Source organism: Alosa sapidissima, chromosome 1, assembly GCF_018492685.1.
Source record: "Alosa sapidissima isolate fAloSap1 chromosome 1, fAloSap1.pri, whole genome shotgun sequence".
Lineage (NCBI taxonomy): Eukaryota > Metazoa > Chordata > Actinopteri > Clupeiformes > Clupeidae > Alosa > Alosa sapidissima.
The window spans coordinates 20,763,840-20,771,339 of NC_055957.1; the positions used below are offsets into that span (position 1 = coordinate 20,763,840).

Sequence of the window (7,500 nt, forward strand, 5' to 3'; positions counted from 1 at the left end):
CATTAATTGATTTACTCTCTTATTCCCAAGGTGTGAGGTGGATATTAGTCTCTCTCTCCCTCTCATTTCCTTTCACTCCCCTTCCCACCACATAAACACACACACACACACACACACACACACACACACACACACACACACACACACACACACACACACACACTTCTCCAGCACTTTAATCAGAGTTGAATGGCTTGTTCCTGGTTGACACAGAGGACAATCATGGCTGTGATAATTTGCCCTCTCCTTCAATCAGTCACACTTTAATTGCATTAGTCAACCCCTTTCAACACACACCCCTGTCTCACACACACACACACACACACACACACACACACACACACACACACACACACACACACACACACACACAGCATGTGGTAGAGAAGAGACCCAGGCTGCTGATGCTACAGTGGCAGAGAGAGTGAAAAGAGAAAAGCATATTTTTCTGCCCATTACACACTATCTCTTTCTTCTTCATCAGAGTCTCTGATTGGCCATTACAGTTTCTGACAAACATAATTAACCAATCAAGGTCATCCCGTTTGTTTGTCTGCTCCCACAGTCCTTTATTTACCAAAGGCACCCTCTGATTGGACATTATGACAGCTGTCTAAATCCCATTTAGCCAATCAAGCGCATCAGATGCATATGGTGATGCCTGGGGTGCCCTGATTGGCCAATTAGGATGGTGCTAAGCCCACTCAGCCAATCAAGGTCATCAGAAGAATTTAGACTGAATGGTTATGATGAGATAAACAGGGGGGCATTCCAGAAAGGAGGTTTAACAAACTGAGATAAAACTTAACCTCTGGGTTGTCTGAACCTGTGGCGACTAAACCCGAGCTGTCGGTTCCAAAACACCGGTTACCAGCTAGTTCAATCAACCCTGTGTTAGATAACCTAGAGTTGTGCGCATTCACGGCGAACTTATAAAGGCATCATCTATTGAGAGTCGAAACCATGAGTGAAACCGACGAAATGAAGAGCACCGTATTTGATCAGAGGCGGAGTAGCAAGTTCTCCTCGAGGCTTACGAGGAGGAGAGAACTGTAATGACCAAAAAAGAGCAATATTTGAGCGTCTGCCAAGGAACGAGACCTTGCTTGGCAGAGAATAGCCTAACTGACCCTGTAAATGCGTACCTTAGGATAGCCTATTTAATGTCAAAAGCACAATTAAATAATTCAGTGGACATTACGTATTGTATTGACTGCTTTGAATGATGCTTTCTTAAACTAGCCTACCTTGTCACAGATTGAGTGGGCCATAGACTCCTTGAGAATCCCAAATGTAATTTTCTATTTTAACGCAGGTTCTGCAGCTGTGGGCCAAGTTAAACCTTTGCGCTCCAGCATCAGAAGGGTGATGAATGTCGGAAGGCATGGGTAGCCTATCCTCTATCCCCCAGTAGCATTAATTCAGTATAACAGGACACATCGCAGGCCGTTATCCTGCTTATCACCCGGTTGCCACTATAGGCAATAGCCATGCCTTTAATACGCGAAGGTTCCGTTTCAGCCAACTTGTAGGCTACAAAGTTTTTTGGCCCTATAACAGCGATCACATGGACCGTTAACTTGTTTACAGTTGATTCCATTGTTGCTGCTTTCAGGCGTCTTTTATGCATTCATTAAAGATTTTCACAGTTTATTTTGTAGGCCACAGTATTCTCTATTTAACTTGTTTTTCGTTAATTTATTTTCCAAGAATAACTAATGGCCAAACCGTTGTGTTATGTTTTAATAATCAGGTGGCAGCCTAACCCTTAACACCTGTCTGTGAGCTGTTGGCTACAGTATTCTCGTTCATAGATTAAGCGAGAATAAAAAAATAATATTAATTATACAAAAGAGTTGTTCTGTCCATTATTAGAAAGCACAGAGTGAGTTAGGCCTTGGCTGGTGCGTCTTTTACGCATTCTGAAGGTGCCTGTTTTATCCAATGGTTTTATCATGTTGCAGTCTTAGGCAACATTCCTCATAAGATGGGCTTAGATTTGGAAATACATTACATATACATTTCAGGAAGGATCATCAATTTTTCTTTTTCTTTATTGTTAGCACTACCTCAAACTAAAGCGGCGTCTCTTCTGAGCTGTCATTTTCTTAAATGAGCCGCGGCAATGTTTCAAATGAGCTTTTAACGCTAGACAAACGCCTTCAACGCGATCACCTTGTACCCAAACCATTTCGAATACAAGCTTTTAAACTAATCGGTTAACCGGTTTCAACCGTCTAGTGAGGCTCGGTGGTCGGTCAAGAAAATGTTTAGTTTTCGCCATCCCTAACACCCACAAGCCGTGCGAGTTATTCGTGTATTGCAGTTTGGCTGGTGGTTATGTTGCCCGCATACCACCTCCCATCGCCGAAACTGGTATTATGACACCTGTTCCGTCACATTTGGAAAACTTAATAAGTGATGCTGACCTGCCAGTTGGTGAAACTACACTTTAATGATTCTCATGGGTTTGTGTCCAGGAAAACGAATGAAGTTGCGCAGGAATTGCTTTAGCGCAAGGCAAACTTTATGCACCGACCGACAGCTTGCCGATATGTGTCTCCAACACTACAAAAACTCCCAGTCGGAGAGCGTGTTTAGCCTATTAAAAAAACAATTTTATCCCAAATGCCATCAGCATTCTTAACCAAACTTAGTGAAAACACGCATACCCGGCTGAGCTGTTATGTAGTCTATATTTAAACTTATTTATTCATTTTCTATGTTTTCCCTTTTTTGTACTGTACTTGTTTTAATTATATCTTCAATGTGTCTGAGATGTTTTTTGTCCATCTGTCTGGTGAGCCAAAGACAAACGTCCACTATGGTGTAGGCTAGCTAGCCTACATTAAAGATTTATTTTATTCTATTCTAATCCACCATGGGTAATGTAGGGATTGCTTTTCAAGTAGCCTATTGATTAGAATAGAATAAAATAAATCTTTAATGTAGGCTAGCTAGCCACCACATAGTGGACATTTGTCTTTGGCTCACCAGATCCTATTTAGGATTCAGCTGAAAAACTCAAGTGCTCTTGAAAAACTTGTTTGGAAAAGAATGGATAGGCTATCATGTGATGTTGTGGTCTTATCACCCTCTCATGGTGAATTGCACGGATGAATATTACATGATTTTGTGCTTCTTTGTCAATCGGACCTTTGTCAAAATGAAACGCCATTGTGTGACAAGTGTAAAAATAGCGGCCTGGTTGAACATGCACTGAAATAACATAATTGAACATAACCTGAACAAAACCTACCCCCTACCAGGTTAAGTTCAGAGCCTATGTTACCATAGTTACTTACATAGCCTGATCATTTTTGAGCTTTCTGGAACTGAAATCCCAGGTTTACCGTTTACTCTGGGTTTACATACCCAGTTAAGTTCAGAGCCTATGTTACCATAGTTACTTACATAGCCTGATCATATTTGAGCGTTCTGGAACTGAAATCCCAGGTTTACCGCTAACTCTGGGTTAACATACAGTACCCAGTTAAGCCAGTAAACCTGCTTTCTGGAATACCCCCCAGGGATCTTCACAAATAAGAACACACACACACATAAACAAACAGATAAACATTCAAATATGCATACAGGACAACACATTAAACACCACACACACGTGCACACAGAGAAACAGAGAGAGAAAGAGAGAGATTAGCTAAATTAACTAGCTAAAATGTTGCTCACAAGATGGTAATGCCAAAGTTTGTTCCCAGAATGCCACAGCCCCAATCCATATATTCTTAAAGATATCACATATTAATCCTTACTGAAATTAAGGTGAGGGATAACGGTCGCTGAGGTGTCCTGTTATACGGAATTAATTTGCAAGAGGCAAAGAACTGAGGCAAAGTTGCCTCCGCCCAAGTCCATTAATTGCAAATAACTGGACACCTCAAAGGCCGTTATCCCGCTTATCACCTGGTTGGCACTAGAGACAATAGTCATGCCTTCATAGCACACAAAGGAAACAAGCGGTTTCGTTTGAAAAGAAGCCGACTTGTTCAGTTTGTTGTACTACTTTCTTTGGCCCTATAACAGTAATAAAATGGACAGTTAGCTTGTTTACAGTTGATTGCAGCCTGCTTCCAGGCTCAACCGTCATCCTATTATGTTTTTTATAGTTACCATTCATAACCATTGATATGGAACGGTGATTAAACTTTTTTTACCAGATCTACTTAATAGGTGTCCCATTATTCAGAATTACTGTACTCAAACTTAAAATAATGGCTCCGACACCCATGTGTGTTTGTGTGTGTGTGTGTCTGTGTATGAGTCTATGTGTGTGTCTACAATCTCCATAGGGGGTAGGTGAATGCTAACACTTGACCAAAAAAGCCCCATTTTGGCATCACTATGACATGATCACATAACTTTACATCTGAAGAGTTTTTAGACTTTATATTTGTTTCGAGAGAAATACAACATTGTATGACTAGCTCCATAACCTATGCTATAGTTATGCTATATTTTCTTCAGCCAGCAGCGGTTTACACAAAATACTTGATGAGGTGAGCTTAACCAGTGTTCAATCGCAAATTCCTGTTTTGCAACACTAAAAAATCTTAACTGAGTGCAATTGTGAATTCACCTAGGCCTAATAGTTTGATGTTGTCTTGGAAAGTTATTACTTGTTCATCAGTTGTTTCAGTTAGCATTATATTTTCCACCTGTTGCTGATGGTTAATGTTTTCATAACTAAAATGCGCTCAGGGAGCACAAACCTTTCCAAGGCCAAATGCAGCCATTAACAACAAGTCTGAAAGTGGATCTAGGCTAAATACACTGCATTCCAAATTATTATGCAAATTACATTTTTCTCAGATTTTCCTAAATAGTTGATGCAAATGACAGTCAGTATAATTTTCGGTCCGTATAACGCTTTGCAGTGCTATGTTCTATTTGCAGAATTCACATGAAAAAATAAAAAAATAGGCTTAAAAATCCGTTATCCATTCTTTAGGACAGCACAGTAAATGGGATTGTTGCATATTTTGATTTTCAATTGAGCACAGTTACGGTTTTCTGTTGAGAAGTTAAACATTGAAATTATGCGTCAATTTTTTAATTTTCCTTTTTTGAGCTTTTGGTTGGACTGAACCACGAGCACCGGGGGGAGAACAGCATCTAGCTGGGCCAGGCTAGATGGTGGAAGAGAGCGCCGCCTGAAGTTGTGCGTGATTTTGACTCATTACTTTAGAGATTAATAACTAAAACTTCGCCGATTTTGGGAGATGGCACGTTAAACATAACTTTCAGCCTATGTTGAACATATCTACAGTATATGTGAATACCATGGCCATGCCATACCATAGCAAATAATTCCCCAAAGCAGAAGACGTCAGTCTACAGGCTACCCCAAGCACTGTTTGACGTGGGACATTTTTGCTTATTTAACACTTTACGCTAGACCAGGTTTCATTAGGCTAAACGAAGACACAACAGTGAGTATGCCTAATTTATCAGTTTATCCATTTATTAATTTCAACAGCAAATAGCCTACATTGCTATAGGCTACTACGGCTCAAGTCCATTGGATCATGTAGGCAAAGATCCTTGATTAGGCTACTCCGCTTGAACCCTCTCTGATGTAGGTCTCCAAAGCCTCCCAGAACATGAACATTCTACACACGTATATCAGGATGCAGCAATGTCTCCCTCTGCATCTGAAGTTCTGATCTCGAGCTGACATTATCTTGGCACCTTGATGCAAGCTGAACTGTGTTTGATAGCCCTCCATCTCTACATCCGCTGATAAAATGTGATCACCAACACCGCGCGCCAATATGTATCAGGTCACCCTCCTACGCTTGTGGTTCACAAAAACGGTAAAAAAGGCAAAAATCCGATATTAACTGAATTTTACTTTTGTTTCCAATCCAGTTTCTGTTTTTTTCTTTATCTTGCGTGACTAATGACACATTTAGAAAATAGCAGCAATTATCTATTTGCTGACCAGTTAAAAAAATTTAAAATTGGATTATTGAACACATTTTTATTTGGATCAGATGGATGGAGCAAATAGAACAAAGCACTGCAAAGCGTTACACGGACCATTTTCAAGTCATCAACCGTTAGAGTATAATTCAAATTTTATTGAACAAACCTCCCAATGATAACAGTATTTTTTTCAAAAATTAAAAAACTCAAAATGCACTGTTCCAAATTATTAATTATTAACAGAGTTTCAAGACATTTTATAGGTTGTACAGAACTAAAAAGGGTCATTTGTTGAATTTGCAGCATTAGGAGGTCATATAAATTAAATGAAAAGGTACATGTTACAAAAACATCTTAACAGGCCAAGTTACATGTTAACATAGGACCCCTTCATTGATATCACCTTCACAATTCTTGCATCCATTGAACTTGTGAGTTCTTGGAGAGGTTCTGCTTTTTCTGCTTTTGCAGGATGTCAGAATAGCCTCCCAAAGCTGCTGCTTGGATGTGAACTGCCTCCCACCCTCAGATCTTTTGCTTGATGATGCTCCAAAGGTTCTCAATAGGGTTGAGGTCAGGGGAAGATGGACATGAGTTTCTCTCCTTTTATGCCCATATCAGCCAATGACCCAGAGGTATTCTTTGCAGCATGAGATTGTGCATTGTCATGCATAAAGATGATACGGAATGCACGGTTCTTCTTTTTGTACCACGGAAGAAAGTGGTCAGTCAGAAACTCATACTTTGCCAAGGTCATTTTCACACCGTCAGGGACCCTAAAGGGGCCTACCAGCTCTCTCCCCATGATTCTGGCCCAAAACATGACTCCGCCACCTTGCTGACGTCTCAGCCTTGTTGGGACATGGTGGCCATTCACCAACAATCCATTACTCCATCCATCTGGACCATCTAGGGTTGCACGGCACTCATCCGTAAAACAAAACTGTTTGAAAATTAGTCTTCATCTATTCCTGAGCCCACTGCAACCGTTTCTGCTTGTGAGCATTGTTTAGTGGTGGCCGAATAGTAGGTTTATGTACACTTGCAAACTTCTTGAGGATCCTACACCTTGAGGTTCATGGGACTCCAGAGGCACCAGCGGCTTCAAATACCTTTTTGCTGCTTTGCAATGACATTTTAGCAGCTACTCTCTTAATCCTATGAATTTTTCTGGCAGAAACCTTCCTTATTATACCTTTGTATGCCTTTGTCTGCACAAACCGGTCTGTGCTCTGAATCAGCGACAAATTTCTTCACAGTACGATGATCACGCATACGATTTCGGGAAATATCCAATGTTTTCATACCTTGTCTAAGGTAGTGCACAATTTCACGCTTTTCAGCAGCAGAGAGATCCTTTTTCTTTCCCATATTGTTTGAAACCTGTGGCATGCTTAATAATGTGGAACATCCTTCTTAAGTAGTTTTCCTTGGATTGGGCATACCTGGCAAACTAATTATCACAGGTGTTACTGCACACCTAAGTCTCTATCTACTTTGGCATATATTCAGGTGAGTTAAATATGTTGGCATAACATGAGGGATAGATTTGTT

General features: G+C 40.5%; 1 protein-coding gene and 1 long non-coding RNA gene across 2 annotated transcripts in view; one reads left to right on the forward strand and one right to left on the reverse strand.

Moving 5' to 3' along the window:
* LOC121715149 (CUGBP Elav-like family member 5) overlaps window positions 1-7,500 on the forward strand; it is a 117,079-nt gene that overhangs the window by 59,830 nt on the left and 49,749 nt on the right. The window lies entirely within an intron of this gene.
* The window catches only part of LOC121715155, a 12,784-nt gene continuing 9,138 nt past the window's right edge, over window positions 3,855-7,500 (reverse strand). The window contains exon 3 of the long non-coding RNA XR_006033538.1: window positions 3,855-3,934. This is a non-coding gene — a long non-coding RNA (uncharacterized LOC121715155). The remainder of the gene's footprint in view (window positions 3,935-7,500) is intronic.